At 37.2% G+C, this 24,303-nt stretch overlaps 1 long non-coding RNA gene across 2 annotated transcripts in view; it reads right to left on the minus strand.

The window, feature by feature from the left end:
* LOC142362360 (uncharacterized) overlaps positions 1–24,303 on the minus strand; it is a 151,478-nt gene that overhangs the window by 64,789 nt on the left and 62,386 nt on the right. For both annotated transcript variants that reach the window (XR_012764972.1, XR_012764973.1), the window contains exon 3: positions 17,055–17,174. This is a non-coding gene — a long non-coding RNA (uncharacterized LOC142362360). The remainder of the gene's footprint in view (positions 1–17,054; positions 17,175–24,303) is intronic.

A 24,303-nucleotide genomic window follows, 5' to 3' on the forward strand; every position in this document is an offset into this window, starting at 1 on the left:
TCTGGGTGTCAAACTCCCAAGCTTTATTTTAAACAAAGCTTTGGATAAAAAGCTGTTACACAATTATTAAAGTCAAGTGGAATTCTTCCAAAAAGCTTAATGTCTGACTGAGATGACTGGGCATTCAGCATTTTATCTGTAAACCAGTTAAATAAAAAAAGTCTTTAGTTTGCACGCCCTTTTTATGTTCTAACAAAAAAAAAAATTAAAAGTCTTATCCCGATAGCAGTTCAGTCTTTGTTGGCATTTGGCATTAGATTTCCTAATGTATCTCTTGGAGCCCTTCCAAAGAAGAACAGAAGGGGAGAGAGAGAGAAAGAGGGGGGGGGGGGGGTGTGGCGGTGAGAGGAAAGAAAGAGAGAAAGAAAATTTGATTTATGTTATATTTTTGTTTTAATCACGTCTCTCTAAAATAACACACAATGAAATACAGGGTTTCAGTGGTAAATGCTGAAATATTATAAGCAGTTCAAATGGTTGTGGATTCTTCCCATCTGTCATGGGCTGCAACTGAGCACTATAACAGAAAAGTGATATTAGCTTCAAACTAAAAATAAATCATCAAGCCAAGTCTGTATCTTTAATCCTACCTACACTGCCCTACTGGTGACCTTCCCATGGCCAGGACAAATCATATTCTAGGGGGAATTTGTAAATCCATTCTTCATGCTAGCTCATTTCGGGTCTCCTTGTAGTGGAAAAAAACCCCTAAAAACTCAGATACCTCATACTGAACCCATCACATTAATGCTTCAGACTTTGGCAATGTTAAGCTTCTCTCCACCACAGTCTAGCCAGACTACTTTAATATTTAAGATCTCTGACCTTGTCTACTAGGACTTTATAAGGGCTAAGACATCAGGAGCTAGTGCCTGTCCCTGAAGCACTGGTAGTGTAAACAGAGGGAAAAATAATGGAATCTCACTCCAGACATGGATAAGAAGCACAGATATGTTCTTTTACAGGTAAAAGAGTAAGTGCAAAAGGCAAATTCTGTGTGTTTAGCACCCTTTTCCAAGGCCTAAGCAGGTGCACTTGCAGGAATAGTAAAATTCACTTCATCGGGTTTCTTCAGCAACCCTGCTCCATACTGTTACACGAGGAAGGCTCAAAGCTGCTTCTCTTTTCCACACAATTGGTTCAGGCCAAGCTAGATTCATTTTTGAAGTTAGATTCATCCTGCTATAATGTTCATGTCAAATGACATCCATTACATATAATCTTCATTCATATATGAAAATGGTCTGATCAGTTCATATGTTACCTGTTTGAAAAAGACAGCACTAAACAAACCTAGCAGTTGGAACCTCATGGTAGAAGAAAACAACAACTTCCTTCTTATTTTAAGAAAATCTCATCAATGGTCCAGAAAAGGGAAATGAAAAAATGTTCCGTGCAGTGGGCTATTACATAAAAACAAAGTATTTATGCTACTTTGTCTTGTTCTAAGACATGATTTTTAGAGTGGGAAACAGCTAAAGTTTCTCACAGACTACAAGTAAAATCACAGACATACAGAATATCTGAGAAAAACAGGCTTAAGGTACCTATTGTGCCTGAAAACAGAAGTGCCCAAAAGTTTGGGCCTTTTAAAAAAAATTCTTTATGTGACAAGGTCCAAGGCCAAACAAGATGTTTGTGTTTGAATCTGGGAAAGAACTCTGGCTTCCCAGATCCCCATCTTAAACAAATGATTTGCCTTTGTTTGCTTCTTCTGAAAATGCTAATTTGCACATACAAACTACTAGTGTGCACCTATGTCCATACATATCTGTGGGAGCAAATTTAGAGATTGCTTTTCCAAAGCTAACTCATGAATCCAAACTTAGAAGAAAGTCTCCACACAAAAGATATGTTTCTGAATATAAAGAATCACAATTTCTAATCAGTTTCATTGATGTTCAGTGTTTCTGGTAACCATAGCAACCAGCACACACAATAAATGGTGTTTTGTTTAATCAGTCATGAGAAAGAAGTCTGGGCATGATGAATCAGACTGAATCAGAAACAGTTTCCTTTACTACCCTAATCAAAACAACTTCAGTGTAACTATAGGACAATTCAAATCAGCAAGACAGGATCAGGCCATGAAATTCAGATCTCGATCCTGTTTTCAAACACTCTTCTCAGAAGCTCAGATGAAAGTTTTACTTCTATTTCAAAGAAGGGGGTTTATGTAGGATGGGATTTAGATCAAGGTTCAGATTTTATCTCGCCTATACTGTAGGTAGTTTGCAGCAGGCTGAAGTCCAGCAGACAATAGATGTTCAAAGCCAAAAAAATCAAAATCATTTCAGGCTCACATGCTAACTGGAAAACATACACGAGAAAATAATACTTTCATGCTAAATAGGGAAAATGTCTCAGACTTCATAATAATGCAAATAAAATTTCCTTACTCCCAGTTAATGTTTTAAGGGATTGATGGCTGGAGTCCGCTTTGCACCAGTGGAAAAGAAATATAATTAATATATAGCGACGCATTTTTAAAGAGAAAAACAAAAATCATGTAAACTAAAGGTCATTGAGGAAGAGGGGGTTTTCTGACATAGCCATTCTTAGAAAACAAGTATAAAAGTGGCATTCACATGGCTGGCCCTAAACCAGTTGTAGACTTGAAAAGGATTACCTTTGATGTATAAAGATCAAACAAACATTTTTTCAGGTAATAAGATCTCTCTCAGATGGATTTCAGTAATATGAACATGTTTTCCATAGCATGGTAATAAAAATAAAACTGCAACTGGGACTAAGTCAGTCAGTCATTCTTCAATTCTTAGTGGAAGGTCAAACAAACTTACGGTCAGTGTTTACAGTTTTTAATGTAACAGCTATACAGAATGAAAAATTATAAAAGTGATGTGAGTAATAAGACTTGGAATAACTTTGCAGCTGTGGTGACATCATAACAAGCTTGATCAAGTGGCCTGTGATGTAACCAGAACTGTAAGAATTTTTTCCAGAATGTCAGTTTTTAAAGGGACTTTGGGAACATGGGTGGAGAATGAATATAACGTCAAACTTTTCTATCTGTTTTCAATTCCTGCTTAGGCTATACCATGTACTTTATTCCCTTCTCTTTTTAATTGTACTATATCTTTCTCTGATCTTCTCTCCTGAAGGCACTAAAAACCCAATCTGAACATTATCACAGACACTGCTTTCATCACACTTTTACAAGTAATTAAAATTTTTCAAAAGAAAAAATAAACTTTTTTTTTTAATTTGGTATTTGATCTTAGGATTTCCAAGTACTGGTAATTTCAATACGTTAGAGAATGTCTCATTGCCAACATTTTATAGATAGGTGAGATAAAAACAGAGGTCCAGTGTGAGATAGTGATAGAAGTAGGAATAAGACTCTGCGATTCTGACAGTGAGAACCCTTTCTACCCATTGTGTAGAATCTTCCATGGCAGTTTATGAACTTCTAGTGCTCTTCTGTTCAAGGCAGGACAAGTGGAAGTGAGTGCTATCAAATGCCGTGCCAAGGCCAAGGGCCAAGGAGAAACAGAAGAGCAGAAAAAATGATTGTGACTATCAAAGTCACATTCCTCGTGGATGGCACCTTAGTAATCAAAGCATATTGAACTGCTTTATTTTAACATTTTTGCAATGGGTTGTTTCCAGTGAGAAGCTACATATTATGAAAGATGTTGCTGAGCCAGAAAAAATGCCAAACATTTGCTGTTTTCTGTCTTTTGTTTAAATCCTGCTACGGCTCCCATTGGTATCAATAGTGTAAGCGCAAAGAAACACCTGTACGTTTACTCATTTCAGTCCATCTATTCAATTCAGTTGCAGAACCAAATTTCCACTGCAGTCTTTGCTTTTTACCTAATTTTCCATTCGAGCTGGCAGAAGATCAAGGAGGTCAAGTGATTTGCTCGGGGTCACATAATGAGTCAGAATCTTGAGTCCAGATTAAATCCAGGATACTCCCTGGCTCCAGCACATGGGACTTGTCTACTCAGTAAACCGCACAAGTTCCAGCTGTTGTCCCTCCTCACATGAACTGAATATGAGGAAGTTTGTAGAGAATCTGTCTTAAGCAGAAATTCAGCTGGCAGCAGGCTTTCTGTAGTCAAGTGCTGAGTTTAAAGTGAGGTTAAATCAATATCCAGAACTGCGTGCTACCTAGTACTGTTCTTTCAATTTCTTGTCCCCCTCAAATATCTGTCCTTTTTCTTTCTTGTGGTTATCCAAGAAATAAGGAAAAGGTTTTTTAAAAGTTTGTTATCACATGTAATATCTGAAAACAGAAACAAACAAAAAAAATATTTAACCACAGAACATTTCCTGCAGCCACTGGAGCTCATGCTTTTATTCGTTCGGTACATGGAGAAGCTGCATTGCTATTAGGTAAAATCACAACGCAGGAGAAGCCTAATCTAGCTGAATTACAAGTAAGGCTCAGCATTTCAAAGAATTATCACAGATACAAATGAAACTTCATGGCAAAGTTAAGAGAGCTCATACAGGTTACCGAGGATTCTTGAAGGGAAAATTAAGAGTATACATAGTGTCTACTGTAGAAAGGTGAGAGCATTAGGAAATTACCACTGCAGCTTGAAGGTCTCAGTTTCTTGAACATCTTTACTGAGTTAATAAATTTGAGCTTTAATTAGGTAAGACCCGAAACTTAACTTGCATGGGAGACCACTACTATAACAAAAGAAAAGGAAGATAGGGAATCCAATGCTACTTTACCATCAAAGCAAGTTCTGCAGCAGTCTAGAGAACTAAGGTATGCTTTATGTAATTAATCAATTACAGTGTTAATTTAAATTCAATTCTATTCCTAGTACGAATGCTGCTGATTACCTTTGAAGAAAAATATGTATGTTACAATAGAACAGATGAGGGACTCCTAATTTGTTAATCAGTGTTGTCAGCCTAGGTAACAATTTGAATGCTATGCTTGTTCACACCCCTATTGCTATTTAATGTCTTACATGGCGATAGTACCAGGTGATCGTGGAGAGGTTACAGACTTTCCCATCTGAGAACAACAATTTCTGTTTCGGTATACAATAGTTATGTGTATCCCATAACAGAATGTAAGTCTCACCAAGTCCTATCCACTAAAAATAGATGTTTTGGCCAGTCTAGCTCTTATCACCTTGACTCTGTCAGATCCTTGCCTTTGATCCTGACAAGCATTTAGTAAATTCTCCTTAAAAAGCCATCCAAAGGCAAAGACTTAGGAATGCTTCGGCATCTAGCTATAAGCTGGACTGTAGTTGGCCATGGAATCATCACTCCTATCACTACCGTGATGTTCCTGTTACTAACAAAATCCCACATGCAGAAAGCAAACTGGTGGGGGGACCTTCCTCAGAGAAGGTCTCACTTTCCTCTTGAGAAGGTACCTTGCACCCATGTTGTAAATACTGCTGTCTGCATGGTGCTTGGTGTACAACTTACTTAACCTTCGTTTCCATCATCGGTGAAACTGCTTCCTGCACACCGGTAGTGCAGAGACTTTAGACGGCACCACTCAACTATAGGCACAGAAAACCCACAACTAAAAAGAACATCTCCAGTGCACTAAATATAGATACACCTTATGTGATCCTTCTCTAGGTTCAGACCTGAGAGGCTGCGTGTTGTCACCTACCAACTAGATTATAACAATGCAGCACACTGAGCATGAAGGTGCTGGCCCTCAGGAAATGCTAACAATTCAAAATACAGCAATGCATGTTCTCTGAAACACAGACTGTCATGAACGTATTAAACATGTCCTACCTCGACATCCAGTAGAATGATGAATAAAGGTCAAGATCATTCATTTCAATTGTATAGTGCTCCACAGTTTGCTAGCAACATGTATAAATTATTTTATGCATCTTTAGGGTAAAGACTGTGGTTGACAACTTAATTGCGTAGAAACCTCAGAACTTGATCATAATGAGGACGCTTATTCATCTGTACTAGAGTAAGAATGCTCTGAACTGCTGACACAGGCCTCCAGAATTCAATCCCTCAAGAAGGAAAATGTGTTGTCTTCTCCCTGTTTATATTGCACTGGTCTGACTTTGTTTTCTCTAAAATAAAGATCACTGCGTACTTATGTATGTCTACATATCTCCTTGTGTTTGTGTTTGTGTGTGTATGGATATATGCATATGTTTGCACATTAAAAGCTTGACAGAGGAATTCACTGTGTGCACACCTTCTCCCAGGGAGCACGCTGAGAGAGCAAATGAGCCCTGCGTAACAGACACCACGCACCTGGCTCAGTGCACGGTGGGAAGGGCCTGCAGGGATGAACGTACACCCCGAGTCTCTCTAGAACAAACCACCACCACCTCCACTCAAGGAGAATTCTAATGTGGTGATATACTACACCTGCCATCAACAAACTCTCTTTTAAAAGTTTAACTTTATCTTTTCTTATAAGTTCACACATACAAAATGAACTCATAGGAAAGCTGTTGGAATTTAGAAGTTATTAATATAAAAATATAAAACTCAGATTTGAGGCTGACAATGGCCAACTCAAAGATGCACAAAGTTCTCAATCATATAAAATGAATATGAAGTAAAAGAAAATGTTCATTTTCTGATTCCCCTTGTGGTCATCTGTGACCCAGTTATTTCCATTAGTGCTACTCACACTCTCAGTGCAATATTTGCTTTGACAATCTGAATTTGTCTGAGCTGAAACTCACATCACATTATTATCTATCAGATAAATTCATTAAAAATTCATTAAAAAATCATTAGAGACAAGTACGCTGATTAGGAGATACTTTGTGTTGGCAATTAATATCTCAGATACAAAGAAGATATACACATTTTGCTCAGGCAAAACAGTTGGCCTGCTCGCCAAACACAGACAGCTCCATAGCTGTGATCAGAAACACTAAATGGACAGAAAATACAGTGGAAATTATTCTTATTACATTGCTGTAGCTTAAATGTAATTTCAGTGCACTTAAGGGCCATTTTACATTGTTAGAGCTCTGCAAATGTTCCTTAATTGTAAATAAAAGCAACACCTAAATGTTCCAAATACTTTTTATTTTTAAATCAGTAATCATCTCTTCTGGGGAGCTAATTAATCAAGCAACACAAAACAGATGAATACATACTCTCTTTTGGTGCAGAATAAACACTCATCAGATTTAACAAAAGTTATTCTGAATTCATGTTGACTCAGAAAAGGAAGAGCAAGCCAGTTTTGATTGCACTCCATCTGCTACAGTGTTGCTAACTCTCAGAACTTTATTGCAATTAACGTATCTTCAAGTTTTGGTTCAGGCCTCAGCTGATGTAATTCTGGGTCAGCATGTGACCTTTTTGGAGGAAAACTTGCCAGTGTGACTTGGGTGTATCCTGAAGACTCAAAAACAAGAAGTCAAATAAAAGAACTTCATAAGTACGGCAGCTTCAGATTCTCATGATTGAAGCAAATCTCATGATGCTTTGAAGGCTGACTTATGGGCAAGGGAGGAGAAGCTTATACTTGCAGTTGGCAACACTGCTGTTATTTTAGAAATAATAGCATCAGGAAGCTACTTTCAGAAAATCTAGCACTCACAACTGAGAGCAAGGCAAAGCGCCTTGCCTTCCAGAACCCCCAGAACAGCACAAAGTGAACAAATCTCCAGATGAGCCCCCTGTGGGGAGCCTTTCTCTAAAATGCCATCTGTCTTGGAGTTTCCACTCTGGCAGAAACGGACCTCACACTGACCCATCAAAGTCATCCTTACAGAAACTATGCAGTTTCTTTTTAGAGTTGGGATGCAGCATTACCTATTTCCTAATAAAATCTCCCTTGGAAGCCCTAGATTTCAGGATCATGTGGACCCAAGGATGTCCCTCCACTCTCCCTTCCTCTTCCAGACAGGGAGGATAATACATATACGCAGATGGACATCCTTACTTGCAGATACAGAGCATGCAATGAGACCCAAATCATTACTATCTCACCCAAGATTTTACACACAGAATACCCTTTGCCTCCAAATGAAACTTTCATTATTAATGACTTTTTGTATCAGGCTTACAAAATTCAGCAGGAGTTTTGTCTGAAAGAAGTTTTCAGTTGTCCTCTAAGTGAAATAACGTTAAGTATTTTTAAGTGGCTGAGTTGCGCATCAAGAAACAAGAATTGTAAATAAGGAAGTACTTTGACTAGTGCAGAAGATTGATACAGCACCTGACAGCTTTCATTACGTAAATTTAATTTATTTCAGCAAACAAGTGACTGGAATCATGCATCACTTCTGAACGAGCTGACCCTCAGGTTTACATGGTTGGCTGATACGGGTTTGAAAACAGGAAGCTCCAGCTGTAACATGAGTGACCCAGACAGCAAAAAGCTAGACACCAAACTAAATTGGAAGGCAGGAAGTCAAAGTTCATGCTCATACCACAAACAATACAAAAATAATAAAGTTCCTCTGAGATACACTTGGCAAAGCCAAATGTCATTGTGAAGCATAAAGTATAAAAGAACTGATAATACAAATGTTTATAGAAAAACAGAGCAAAGAATTGTTGATAAATCACCAACAGTGTTCCAGAGAGCTAATCCATCTGCATACATTTTCTTTAACACCACAAATACACTATAAACTGGACACTAACAGGTTCCCTAACTCCCTGAGGTTCTGTTAGCTGGTCCATTCAAAAGCTCTGAGTTTTGATTATCTTTATTATTTTGTTTCTTATACCTTGATTTCAGTTCCCTCTCAGCTCCTGGATACTGCTATAGTCCCTGCTCCGTTAGGCACTTTTTTCTGGTCCTCTGACACTCTCTTGTAAAGCGCTTTTTACTTCTCTAGGGACCTGCTTTTTGTCACTTTTGATCTCTAGACTCTTCCACAGGCTCACAGCAAGCCTTTACAGCCCACATCCAGACACATGTCACATCCTGTTCGCATCAGAGCTCCCCAACGATTTCCCCAGCAACTGTACTTGGTCTGTGGCTGTTCTTTTCTAGGGACCCCATTTCTACACAAACTGTATACAGACAAGTATATTTGCCTACAGCTGAGTGAAGTTTTCAGCAACAGAATAAGCCCATACAGAAGAAAGTCTAACACCTAACACGGGTGCTAGCTCTGCAAATCAGGAATGATGCCGCTGAAGCAAATGGAGTCCTGAGAGATGTACATCTGAGAGCTGGTGGTTGCCAGAGCCATCATCTAGATCTACACGGATCCCTAAAATCAGGAGCTTGACTCTGTGCCTGGGTTGCAGCAGTTACCCTCAAATTTTCATAATTCCACTCTGCAGGAAATAATGGAAGTTTTTTATTTAATTTCATGTACATTTAATTTCTCTGGGAAAATAATTCATCCCTAGACTCCTGACAAATTAATCTGTGTAATCACCAGCTATGTATTCCAGCTTCATTTTATGACTCCTCTGCATTCTCATGAACTGTCCCATAGCGCTGCGCTTAAACACTTGAAAGATAATTTCTGCCTCTCTCCATCTCTCCAAGAATAACTATTATCCCCATTACATCTATAGAGAAAACAGGGTTAATATTGGCTGCACTCTATATATCCTACATAAAACACTTTTTCTCTGTGGAACTAAAGGCACTATAGTCTGCAGACACAATTGTTTCTGAGAAGGTAAGATTTTCATTGTCACACATCTGCAGTAGATCACAGCTGATCTAATACTTTATTTTACCACATAAACAACATTGGTGTTTTCCACAAATCTTGCTCAGAGGACTTTCTCTCTGAAGTTCCTTTTTCATCTTGTCTGTGTTTTTGCTTTCCAACTTCTCCTGTTTATTCCCTTGCCTTAGTTATTGCAATGAATCTCAAAAAATACTATACCCTGTTAAAAGACTGGCAATCTTTCTAAAATTCTGAACCAATTCAGCGCTCAGCTTACACATGCACTAACGACCTGCTGAAGCCAAGGGGCCTTCAGCACTTACATACACAATATGATTCTATGTCTTGCTGAATTAATTTCTGTTTAAGCATGTAGATAAAGTCTTTTAAATTGCAACATAAGAGAAAAGGAAAACTTAAACAGGAAAGACTGAAACAAAATACAGGAATTTAAAAAAATTTGCCTTTTTATTGAACACCTCTTTTCATCTTATTTTGGCAATTTCTGTATTAAAAAAAAAAAAAAAAAGTTTTAACATTTGAAACCCTTGAAAAGTACTGTTAATTCACTTGACAGCTACCAATACTGCAAACCACATGAATCCAGAAGCTTTCCAAAAGCTTTCTTTCTGCTAATAGTTACTGGATTACACAGAGGCCATTATCACATGCCACCATCATTATTAACAACTTTATTCACAATGTCAAAGCACTTCAAGGAAATGCAAAAACTACAAAACTAATGAGCGAAGTTCCCTTTGTCATCAATATTTGGTAAATGAAAAATTAAGAGGCCCGTAGGATAGGGTCTGCACTTTGAAGATAATCTAGCATTTTGCATTCTGAAACTTTGTATAGTAATCTTAAAATGATGGACCTATTCTTCAAAGGCCACTGCCACCGTTTACTATTAATTTTGCTAGGAGAACTACTGAACCACATTGTTCTGTGATGCAATAGCGTGGCAGAGAAACTGAGCCAGTTTAAAGTTAGAGATAAACTTGTACCTGCATGTACGTTGATATGTAGTGAAAATACAGATGTGCAAATCTCTGAAAACCCAACACAATATTCTTCAGTTGGATATTCAAAGAGTAGCAATCATTTTAAAGCTCCAAGTGCTCAGGCTGAACTTAAAATGTGAAACAAATTAAAGGGACAGAATTTTGTTCTCCCGGGCTATCACTACATCTGTTTCACAGTATTAAGGCAAAAGAATATGCTGGAAAATACCTCAATGAAGTATTCAGTGCAAACTTAGTTTGTCGTAATTAAACATTAGCTTTGTATTCTTCAATACATGTAATTAGCAGAGTTTCTATGGTTTCTGTAAAACTTTTCTGACATATTTATAGTGCATTAAACCTCTCATACACAATTCCACTTGAGGTCAAAATGTCTACAATCTTGGGGGCAAAAAATGAAAAGAATTATCAAAATGGATAAATGGATTTAATGACAGGTTTATTTTCACTTATGCTTCATGGTTTTACATTTTGCAACCTAAATTGTGACACAGCTTCAATTTGTTTCCTCACTCAAGTAATTTAAGTTGCAATACTCTTTCCTGAACTTGCAATTTCAATTTGCTCATTCTTCTCCTTAGACTCATCTTTCCTCTTCACAGTGAAGGTTTACAGAATCAGTCACATATGCCTTATCTATGTCCTAGATTAGATCAGTAAAAACTAATACAGAATGTTCTGTACCTTACCTGGTTTGGCATAAAGAGATTAGAAGCATTTAGGAAGGGAAAATAATCGTTATCCTCCATGTTTAATTGCGATGATAGGTTACTAGACATCACTTCAGGGAAAAAAAAAAAGCTTTTTGCTAGATAAATTAGAAATTCTAATTCTATTCTAGTATTTTCAGCATTTTCTAATCAAGATTTTGTAATTCTAGAGATCTTTTAACAGTAAGTGCATAAGACACATAACTCAAAGGTGAATGTTGTGCCAACGCTACACTGCAAAGAGTTTTGGTTCAGTACTGACAGGCACATAGACAGTAGACTCCAGATCTATTTATCATTAAGTTGTCTTAGAGGTTCGCAGTCATTGCATGCAGTACTCTGTACGAATATAAGTGTTTGACCTCCTCTCATACACAAGCAGGATGGCTTAGATATAATTCGGTATTATTGTATAGTTAAGGGAAGGCTTTTGCAAGCATACGCACACACTAAGATGCCACATAAAGATAGTTACATCATATAGTATATTATCTATCCTCAAGCACACATATACAGTATGGTTTATTATTTATCTATACATGCACATGTATTTACATATACTTACTTTAGACCATTGGTGGCTGTTGGCTTTTGTGATATTTCAAAAAAGCAATGAATAGTATTTTGCTTTCTTTAATGTACAAACTATCAAAACAAAACCCGTCCTAACAGCACGTTCAGTATGTACAGGAGACTATCAGGCCACTCGCAGATACTCCTTGCTGTAGGCCTTGGGCCACTCAGAGGCAAGACAATTTCACCTGGTCTTTCTACCTTAACACCCACGCCCTGGTATCTGCAAGCTCCTGTAAGAAAGCTCTCGCCTCAGTCCTGTTTAGTCACACTTCTGTGATCCATGAGGGACAGTGCTAGCAGGGTAGCCGGTCCCTTTTGAGATTCTTATGGAAAATCATATATTTTTCACCACAAGCCAGCTTGATTTGAACCCAGCATCTTCAAACTATTGCAACATGCCTGGCTATCAGTTGACCATATGGAGCAATTCAATAACTAGCAGATGTGCAAACAAGCTCTTCGTGCATTTTACTGATATGTTCCCCAGTCTCTCAAAATGCTGCTCTCCCTGAACTACAATCACAGCAATTCTGTTACATGTAGCCTGAAGAATAGTCTCAGGGAAAACGTAAATTTTCTAGTAGAAAAAAGTGATTTGTAAGAGGCCACTATAGATCTGCCTGCTCAAAATAATGGGAGTAGGTACTTTTCCATGCACTAAACAATAACAGTTCAAGTTTTATGTGCGCCAATGTACAACTCATGATGGAAATAAAATCTGATGGCATTTTTAATGAGATGAGCAGCTTTGTCCAACTTTTTCAGTTACTTAAAATGAATAAACATTCAAGTGTATATATGCACCGCTGAATTTTTTGACGTTTTTGACCTCAAACAGTCTTCCTTATTTTATTTCTCTCTGTATCCTTCCCCATAATGAAATTGTGTAAATGTTCAAAAACGAATGTCTGCTACCTACAGAAAACAGCAAAGTTCTGATATGAAACGGACTACTCCTGGGCGTATGTACAACACAAAGCACACTTGACAGCTGGTTCAGCAAAGACTACTCTGAAAACAGAGAGAAAGAGCAGAAATGTGAAATATTAAGTATTTAACAACAATGCTTAGACAACAGTGGCAGTATGTTATTTTGCTCTGATTTGAGACTGAGATGCTTTCAGAAGACAGTTTGGAGCTGGTCTTTTTCAAAGACAAGGAGAAGAGTTTTTATGAGTTATTAAATCAGAAGAGCTAAGCTCCCCAGCAATATAGGACAAGATCAGATGTGTGTAACAACTCTTCTTCACATGTGCTGTATCCATCAAAGGAAGAGGAGGCCCAACCTGCCAAGCAAATGTTTTATATTGGGCCGGAGGGTTCCAAATGTCTCACAACTGTGTCAGATAAACAAAAGGAGACTTGAGAAGGTGACAGGGAAGCTCTCACTCAAGTGTTGCTTCTGTTTCAAAGATGAGTGACAGACAAAGAGCTTTCCCCCATTTAACAACAAAAAGAAATCTCAGACTGCTCAAGTTAGACATCTATGTGAAATATCAATGTTGTGCAAAATCTTTTCTAAGACAAAGTGTACAAATATATTTGGAGTGTAAAAAGAAACCCAATCCAAGTAGCACAATTTATGCTTCCAGTGGTAACTTCTATTAAGAAAACCAATACCACAGTAAGAACATTTCAATAATTTCATTAAATATTAAACTCTACTGACCACAGAGATTGCCCACTTATCAATTTAATTTCTTTTCTGCTAGAAATAGTTGTATTGGATAGCTATTGATTGGTCAATGGTAATTTAGGGCACATTTAATAAATGTAATAAATATACATTTAGTTTCATGCAAAATTACTGTGAAAACAGACATCCCCAGAAGAAGCGTGAGATGGCACAATTAAAAAACAAGGGACAACCGGCAGAATATCCATTTTTTTCTGTGATCAATATTGATCTACGATACAGTTGAATAGCTGAAACCGCTGCCTGCTTTACAACAGTTACAACTACTTAAAACCACCAGCCAGGGCCTGTCTCACCACCACCACGAGAGAGCGGTGCAGGCTCAGGGGCAGCTGGGGACACCCCAGAGCACCAGGCAAGTGTGTGGTGGAGGCAAGGACCAAGGTCAGGCTGGGACATCAGCCCACAAGTGGACCTGGCTCAGCAGCACCCATGGCCAGGCAGGGCAGGGCTGTGGCAGGACTGGAGGCAGGGACCTTACAGCATCACTGGTGCATGGACTGATGGCCCCAGGGGGGCTGAAATGGGATCCTGTGCCATGGGTGGGGTGGCGGAGGTCCCATGGAGGCTGGTACAGGCTGTCAAGGGCTATTAGTGCCCCTTATGCCCTGACAGTAAGTCAGCAAGACCTATCTACTGAAATAAAAAAATACAGTAATGTTCACCTCCAAAAACAAATTTATATGGCAGAGGAGTCAGCGGACGATAGACATAACCATTATGAGAAGATCCATTTTGATAGACCCATGGACTGGCATTGGGAAAGTTGCTACACACATTTCCATGTTTATTTCTTGGTTTTTTTAAGTAAATGGATTAAGGGAGGAGTCGACTTGGGCAGATCCCACAGCCCCATCAGAACCTGGGCATAAATGGGAACCCTGTAAAAGCTGAAATGAAAAGAATCCAAAAGCTGTTTAATATATCATTGAACAAATTGCTGCTTTTGAATGATACAATAGTCTTCCCAATTTTAAAAATATTCCTAGCACTTCCCTACTATTTGAAGTCTACTCACTTCAGTAAAGTTACCGTAAATTTAAACCCAGGTAAGACAGAAATCAGACATTAGTGCAAATGTTCTTGCTCTGTAAATCAGCAAATTTCCCCCTCTACTAAAAATGAGATTTCACAGTCAGTTTAAGTTGATCTAAGACTGCTCTGCTCCTGAACAGGGCAATCCAACTTCCTTTTATCTCCAGCTGCGTGTTCCCACCACTTCCCTTGTGTGGGCTCTAGAGATCATACAGCCAAAGGATAAACAAGATCAGCTCACTGATCCTACTGAAATTACTTAGTTTTCAGCCAGTTTCTAAAGAGTTGAAAACACCCCTTTGAGTGACAATCTACAGCTAACCCTCGCATAATTGTTTGTGAAACCTCAGTGTTAGACACAAAGAGATTTGGAAAAAAATAAATTATTAATAACTGAGCAATAAGTGAGATAGTACAAAAAAACTGGCAGTCTGTTACAGGCAATTACAATATTTTAAAAGAAAAATTTTTATTCCAGTTTAGAATACCCCCTAGTCTACACATATTCTAACGTACAAGAAGTGAACAGTTAAAATGAAACAAATTACAGCAAAACACTCACTTTGAGAAATGTATTTCAAGTCTACAAATGTTTAGCTCACAAGAAACATAATCCAAGGAAAAAATAATCATTAAAACGTCATCATTTTCCTTTTCATTTGTCTTTACTATTTTTCTTACTTGATTGTTTTAAATTTTTATGCATTTTTAATCTGGCATTGGAGTTTTTAATTTGTAATTTGTTTATCAGGTATTTTTTTGCTAACCCTGCTTGTAAAGCAATTAGGCAGATCTTCTCTCCCCCTTTCCAGTCTTCCGTGTTTTTTAGATTTTATCTGTGCGGTATTGTGATAATAAGCATACTGTTCCTTTCTGATGTTTATTTCTTGCTGCTTCTGGTTTTATCTATCATCTAATGTGTGTTGTAACAAGAGAAAATGTATCTTTTATGGCAGCTAAAGATACAGCAATAGAATAATGTGGAAAAAATGGGTTGCTCTAATTAACTTATATCATTATCAAGAGGTTTAATGCTTACATTGGAGAACAGACAGGTAATATGGATAATTAACATCTTCCTCGATGAAAATATGTTAATTAATAATATCAAAATAATTGGCTGAGTTCTAAATTTCCAGAAAACATCCAACTTTCCATGCTCAGAAGTGTAATCGCAGAACTTTTTGGCCCTATTCTCATGCTTCCATTTTATAAACATACAAGTTTTTGATCTAAATGTAGTGCTTGTAAGGATTGTAACCTATCCGATGAGGTCTATATGCAGGTGGAATCCCCCCAAAAGAGTTATTAAGAGTTTCCAAGTCTCCACGTGCAGTCAACAGCAAATTAAGGGCATCTATAAAGTCTGCTAAAACTAGATTTTTATTGCAGTCATAGTTATCTTCATATAGGCATACAAGTAAGAACAAGTAAATGCTTTTAATCTAGGACTTGTGAAAAACAATCAAACAGTAATATTTGGTTGATACAGACCTGAACCTGATTTGAACTGGGGACTTAAAAGCCTTAGACAATCTGTCCCATTACTAATCTCTGTAATATCTGACTTCGTAATTTGTTATTCTTTTGTAGTGTTATTATTAACTGTAGTATTAACAAAAGCTTGTATGCTTTCCCTCTGTGCACTGATTTGTATTTTTGATAGATTAGGACTCTTTCACACATTTAAAAAATCACCCAGTATGTACAGATTATGGAAGTTCTATGCACAGAAGAGCAGATAAGAGTGGTTCTCCAACAGTAGGTGTTGTATGCCTAAACCCTATTTAAACATTAGGTTTTGCATGGTACCCTCCCAAATCAACAGCTGAGGCAAAAAAGACTGTCTTAAGAATGGGCAACAGCCATTCACACACAAACAAGTTAAACTATTAAAAATGGGATGAGCCTTCTTTTAGGTTGATTATGGCCAGACTGGGGTTCTTGGAGATTACTCCGTGACTCAGTAAACTCACCAAATGTGACAAGATGCTAAAACACTAATGGTTTCTATTCTGACCTTTTCTACTCTTTGTCTTTCTGTCTGTTTTTTTTTTTATCATGTAACCTCTTAGGGAAGGAAATATTGCCTTCTTTTATGTTAGGAAATTGCCCAGAACATTGCAGACACTACCCAAACAAAGAGTGACTATAATAATAACAAAAATAGGAGGAGGAGGTTTACTTGACCCCATACCAGCAGTCCCCTAAAGATTCCTATCAAACTCACTGGAACTGTGACATGGCTATTTGCTTAAGTAAAATTGCCCATAGTTAATTGCAGCAATACAATTAATGTTATCAAAATTTACAACAGAAAAGATTCATTGCTATGCAATCAAGACATAACTGAACTTATTTTTGGAGACAGTCACATATGATAATTAATGTAGCTACTTAAAAATATATAATTAGGTACCTTTTGTGTGGTCCTGGGATGGAGTTAAAGAGATCTAGAGTTTCCTCTCAGTTCTGCTCCTGACTTCATAATCTTCAGTATGACACTGTTAGGCAAATCTCTGTGCCTCCATCTCATAATCTGTAAAACAGAGATAAAGGTTTTCTTCTCCGAGCAACTGGATATATACAAATAAAATGCTACATAAGAGTTCAATACCATTACTACATTTTTACTCCACTGAATGAAGTCTCAAAGTAAAACCTTTCCCTCTGATCTTGTTTGCTGCAACATGCCCTCTGCCAGTCCTCAACAACACATTTTAAGTAATGTCTGATAAAAAGGTCAATGTAATGAAATAAACTCTGCAAATACCTCATTTTCCCTAGATTTAATTATGATGAATCTTCTCTACTGTGATAACATTTTGTAACCTTTATAATTTTACAAAGTGCTTGTACCAGATTCTGTTAGTCTCTCATATTTCATGCTATGTAGTTCCATTTATCTCCCATCTATGAAATATAGCGCATGCATGACATTTCATATTTTAGAAACTTGCAGTATTACAAAAGGAACACTGCCTTCCTGTATCATTAATACCAACATTATGATTCAGACTCATGGCTTCTAAGTCTTTCTTTTAGGTTAATTTATTGCAGTAATAAACCAATTTCTTTGCTTGCTTCTAGTATTTTATATAACAGTGTAAAGATTTGAAAAGCATAATATCAAGATTTCAGTTATCCCTAAAATTCTATTAATATTTCCACAGTGTTACCTACATGATTTTAATAGATTAAATCTATTAGTATTAAACTCCAGCTGGCATTGGTTCAGACTATGATATGCATGGATTTGAACTTTTGAAATATCATTTTTTGTTACAAATCGTGGCCTTCTAGGACAATCAAGACTGGTAGCATTAGTGATAATAATAAATGCAATTCTGAAGCCTTTAGTTAAGAAAACACAGTTGAATCCAGAATTACTCACTTTTTGTTGAGCTTGTTCAGTGGCAATTTTGCCTTAGTAAAGCTATCAAAAGTGGCTTAAAAAGCTGATTTTAAAAATGGAATAAATCAGCAGGGTTTTATTCCCCAAAAGTCTCTTTAAATATAAGGCTTGATTAAGTGAAAGTTTGTTAATGACTGCAAAAAATATCTTTCAAGAAAATACTGAGTCCATAATAGAAATAACCTGGCAAGATCCTAAGAAATTTAACCTGAGGAAAACACAAACAAAGGCCTATGGATAGATCAAGATTTCTCAATCACGCCAGTAGCACTGTAAACAGAAGAAAAAGACTAGTGAAGGAGACATTTGAATGGCACTTGCACCTCTTCTTTACCATTAAGCTAGAAGATCATTGTTTTGTCTGACAAACATTTCAAAACATGTGTTTTACCCATGACTTCTAAGACAAGAAATAAATGTGTTCGGTGTACAGTGCACAGGCCGTTTGGCTACCAGGCAATCTTGCTGCTTTTCTTGGTAGCTTCTTTGGCTCGATGCATCAGCAATTTAAGAACTGTTTGTAATTGCGCATCTGTGGACACAATTCCAGTTCTCTTTGGGAAAATGTTCTGTGAAAACGTCCTGGCAAAAAGACCGCAGGAGTAGTTTAGAAATGAAAGTTAAAATGCAGATCAAGAGCTGGAAATGGGTTTCCAAGCTAAATTATTCTGTAGCACTGTGAAACTTGTGTTAAAGGATATTTATAAGCACCATACAATGTAAATACAAATAATGCATTTTTATGAAGAAAAAGCTATTCCATAGATACAGATATAAAAGCACATTCCCCTAAAAAAACACCAGCTGCAGTTCCCTGGACTTCAGCCCCCTAGGCGTACTCTCTTTGAGCACAGTTAATGCATAGAAGACTATACCTCTTTGCATTGCTTTAATGTTTAAGGCTGTTGCAAACAAACAAATTAAATATATGTGCATCAAAAATGTGTTAAAAATACAGCCAAGCAGTCAAAATTTACCAAATGCTAGAAAATGGAAGAAATCTAGAAAATAAAGATTGCCTGTCATACCGGATTTCTTTCTAATCTCATCCTCCCATCCATTGTATTCTACTCCTACCCATAAAAAAAAAAAAATCTGAAATTTATGGGAACATCTCTAACCTTAAGGTCATCATACAGAAATATCATTATGTGGAACCTAGTAGAAATGTTGTCAGCAGTACCTCTACTGTACTCTATAGCTGGCATTTCACCCTGTCCCTTCTGCAATTAATAGTCACAGTAATAAGATTTTGAAGTTTAAATCTCTTCAAAGGAGAAAAGCTGCTTTTTCATCCCTTTCTCAAAGTGTACAATATGATTGGCAAAGTATCAGGAATAATAAGACAACTGGTTGACGTAAACCCCAGGAGGAACAGAGCAGCTTTTGTTCTGAGCTCTCATCAAAATCTTGGAAATCTTGCAATAGGAAATGCTGCTGGAATGTAGGTTCTTATTCAGAGTTCTTACATGTTAGGCCTGCAACATCTGAAATCTCTGACCTGCTTCAATAGTTATTGTATACTGTCCCATTTGCTGCCTGTAGCTGAAGCAGCTACAGTTAACTATTTAAAATTTTCTTGATACAATAAATATGTATTTGATTCTCTATTAATGCATCATTATTCTTGTTGTCCCACTGGAGCTACTAGCTATTCTGATTGTTAATGCAATAATTGCTATAAAGCATACAATAAATGATGCAATCACTGTACACATGAAGACCGCACTTCCTAGACTGTATGTTAAACGTAATGTTAAATGTAAAAAAAGCCTTGTGTAGGTTAAAAATGAAGGTTATAAAGTCAACACTACCAAGTCAGAAAACGGAGAACTTCTAGTTCAAAAAGCTATACTATATCCACCACATAGACAAGCTGAGTTATCTTAAGCATATAAAAAATGTATGGTAATGACTTCACAAGAAAAGAAACAGAATAGAAAACTGTACCATTTGTCCTAAAACGCCAAGCATTTGCTGCAAACAGAAGGCTTTGGTAGGTATACAGTTGCTTTTGTAAAAGTCAAGATTTTAAAAAACTTTTCAGTTATGTAAGGGTCAGTGCATGTCTTTAATTTCTTTTTTAAATAAGAGAGAAAAAAAGAAAGATTAGCTTGTGGACCTTGCATTAGTTGTATGCTTTGCTGTGCAAGTACTCTCACCAAATCTGTCTTTAAGTGGATTGTCGTGTAATTCAAGTTCTCTGGACTTGAGCTACTTCCTTCAAATGAATCTAGTAGCTTAAAGGAGAGCACCCACTCCAACTCCATAAAAACTACTTGAACTGCTGTGCTTTTATTCACACTGCATCCGCTTATGTATGATGCTAAGATTTCTGGGGACGTATCTCACAGATATGAAATCAGGTGGTCTGTATGAGATTGTGTATGCTGCTTACAACCCCACGGAAGGAACTCTAACTGAAGTACTGATCTGTTCAGGTTGCAAGCAAGATTAATGAAAGCACTAGTTATTATTCTCATTAGCTTTGCAATATATATTCATCACTGAAATTCTGCAGGACCCCAAGCAAATGCATCAACTAAACCATTCACCTCTTCTGTAGCCTCCATGAAAGTAAAGAGGCTAGAGCTCAAAATATCTGCTATGACCGTACAGACACGTGACATGGTTCAAAGCACTCCTAGGTAAGAGTGTGGCAGGAAGGCATTATACAGTAAAAGACTGAGCTGGATGTGTTCCCACAAGGAAGCAGATTCCTTTCAACTAGATGCCTCATATCCCTTTGAAAAACAGAGGTAAAAAATGCAGCTTTTTGGAAAGAGGAAATGTTATTTTAACAAAGATTTCCCTGACAGAGAATTTATTGTATGAAATTTGTTTCTACTATTGTTCAGAATAAAAAAAAAACCACATGAATACTTTTGATATAAATTACACCAAGAAATACTCAGCTCAAAGAGTAAGTCCAAATCAGTGTTCATGTAAAGTCAAACGCCTTGAGGTAAGAACCAGAAAAAGTACCTGTGTAGTGTGCGGGAGGTTTGGGATCAACTGATGTCTCCAACAGCCCTTTAATTACATCAATGAACAAAAGATACTCACCATGAACCACAGAAACCGGGGTGCCATCTGTTGATGGCATTTTCTCCTCTCCTGTGATACCGCATTAAGGCTTTGTTTTTAGAGACGAGCAAGGCCTGCAGGTCTGCAATTGTTAAGGGTAGGAAAGTAGAACCTGCTCACTGCAGCTTTCTGTCCCTTTCAGATCTCTACTCTCAAGCATGCAACAGACCTCCTTTTAGCAAGACAATAGATTAAAGTTAGGTTAAAGATCAGAATTACCAGTTTGTATGTTTATAAAATCCAATATATTATCTACGTTCTTGTAAGATGCTATTCATTTGTTTCTGTTTTAACTTTGCTCTCTCACTTCCAGTTTGAGTTACAATCTCTTAAGTTAGAAATGTAAGATATGAGCCATCCCTCCTGACTAGGATTTGCTGTATTTGAGGTGCAGAGTGTTTGTAAAATTGCCACTGGTCACACGTGGTGTGAGCTTTCAAACACAACTCTCCATTACAGAAGATGCTTATAAATGTCACAATCATCTAGCATGTTCCTACAGACCTTTGAGAGATACAAACACAGGAGTATCACAAACAAAAGAAAACTTCAGTGGGTCCTAGTTCTATATAAAAATCTATTTAACAACATAGCTGTATTTACTAATTACTGGATGTTCAGAAAACATTTTGGTATAGCATGTGTAGTTCCTTCTGCTTTCAGAATGAAATGTGAAGTTGGAGGGGATTTTTGAGAATGGAGGGGGAGGAACAAGGGGAGGAACAGGGGATTTTATTGTCAAGCTGCTGTGTTGAGTAGTTAGTGGTAGGTGGATATTGCTTTGCAGAGAAATCATGCCAGCTATAGCAAGAGGAAAAGGCAAATTACTCAAAAACGCGATATCACTTCTTTGCTTTCATTCTATTCGCCCACACTTGTACCTGTAACACCGATTCACTGATTTCAGCTTTCTAGTTATTTTAGAAGCACTACGCTGGTGCCAGCTGATATAGCCAAGAGCTTTCAGTTAAACACAGAGAGAGAAACATTGTATAAATCAAAGTCAGTTAAACAGTTCCCCAAATTAACTGGTGCTGTGTAGCCCAAGGCTATAAAAAATCTTGACTGGGCCAGCAAACTTTCAAGCCTGCATCCTGCCTATCTCCCTGCCGAAGGGAGCCTTTGTGTGAGGCTCATTGTTACACAAAGCAGCTACTTCAGCAAAGGAATCACTTCAGGAATTTAAGCCTTATTTGAGAGGATTATCAGAAGTCATTATTTTGTTTTGATGTTTCTTAATGTTCAGGGTTTAAGAGAAAAGATGCTAACCCACGGTCCAGTTGATTAAACTATATTCTGAATTCATTGTTATTCATGTCAAGGTAATTTACCATTAACTGTAAAATCGAGTTTTACAGAGTATATTAATTCATGCACTGAAAGTGTCCCAAGACTATGTATCCTCTATTTAAATATAAGCTCTTCTGTATCTAGTACTTGTTAAGCATTCTAAATATCACCATAAATACCAAAAGATCTGAATATTATTTCATACTCAATATTTATTTAAAGTATTTTATTACCCTGTACTTCACTAATCACAATATATCAGAACTCATTACAGTTTCCAGGTTAGTGAATTAGAAGTCAAGATTTCTCACTGCTTTCCCTGATTGCTCACTGCTTCTGGGAAATAAGTGTTAAATTTACACATAGCAGTTACCCTGGATGACTGACATACATTTTTAAATTTCTGTGTCAACTTATGCTGGTTGAAAATCCTCACCCTGCAAAGCCCTGCTGTGTTTATTGGCCCTCATTATTTTTTAGTTCATTTATATTTTTGAGGGAATATCCCATGTTTCTTTTTAATGAGGAGCCCCAGAATTTTTCCCTAACCAACTGAGAGGTAACTCCCTTCGCAGACAACTGTAGATGGGCCCTATTAATACTGAGGTCATTCAGTTTGGATGTACACTGCAAAAAAGGGAGTTTCAGCCTAAGCTACAAATTTATTACCCCTCTAGCTTGCTAACTTAGTCCAAGGAAACATTCCTTCTAACCCTAGATAAAGACATTTCTATTTGGATTACAAAGATTCTATACTAAAACCAATGTACAAACCTAAGTAAAAGGTGTAGTATGTCCTGTCCATTAATCCACGGCTAGTAAAACTTCTTCTACCTTGATCAGTAAAAGAATTGTTCTTCATCAATTCTTTAGAACTTTACTATAGAAATTCATAAATTAATGATCTGAGGAGTCCAATTTGCTGTGCCCACATGTGTAATCAACGTTCAGAAGCATATTTCATTAAACCTTCAAATCAAACTACTGGAAGACCATCATCATCTGCATGTTCAGTCCTCTTCATTCCTCTCACCAGGGGCATTCAGTTAGGTTAAATTATTTGTTCCCCATGTCCAAAACTTTCCTTCAGCATCTTTTAAATGAGAGACCATTTCATGTTGTGTGATCTCAACTTCCTTTGATGACAGCTCTGTCCTACTGGAACTATGAAACTGTCAACATCAAGAGCAAAATTTAGGTGTGCAGAAGACAGAAATGGCTCAGCAGCTATCCCACAAACTCTTTCAACAGAGGTCAACAACCTCAGCATCTATGGGGAAAACTGCAAAACTCAGTATTTCCATCAAACAGCACAAAATACTATGGCTAAAAGTTTATTGCTGGCTGGAAGCAAAAGAAAAATACTTTGTACTCATTACACTTTCAGAAAATGAGTAGACAGTACCATGACAGACACAGAATAAGACAAGAGATCACCTTGATTTAGTAGAGGTAAAAGGTGTGCATGATCAGCCTTTGGGCAGTAATGCCTTGTAGTAAATGTGAGGTAATATTAGGTAACTTTGCATCTGTGAGAGAAGGCCAAGCAGGCCACACTAATAGTTTCTCCTCCATTCTTAGGGACAGTATTGTCACAGTCAATATAAGGTAATTTAAGGTCACTTTTATCAACAGATCAAAACCAAATTAGAGGTTTTTTTTTAAAAAAAAATTTTTAAAAAAAATTTTTTAAAAAAAAAAAACCTCAACCATCTAACTTAAGAAACATTAGCTTATCATGCAATTTCCTAATAAAACTCGTATGGTATGAGATCATCTAATATCCAAGGTTTTCTTGGATTCGAGTACACACATTGTTCTCTTCTTTGTAAAAAGCATTAAGCTGATGCAGTGGTGGTTAAATGGTTTGCCTGGA

This window comes from Opisthocomus hoazin, chromosome 9 (assembly GCF_030867145.1).
Source record: "Opisthocomus hoazin isolate bOpiHoa1 chromosome 9, bOpiHoa1.hap1, whole genome shotgun sequence".
Classification (NCBI taxonomy): Eukaryota; Metazoa; Chordata; class Aves; order Opisthocomiformes; family Opisthocomidae; genus Opisthocomus; species Opisthocomus hoazin.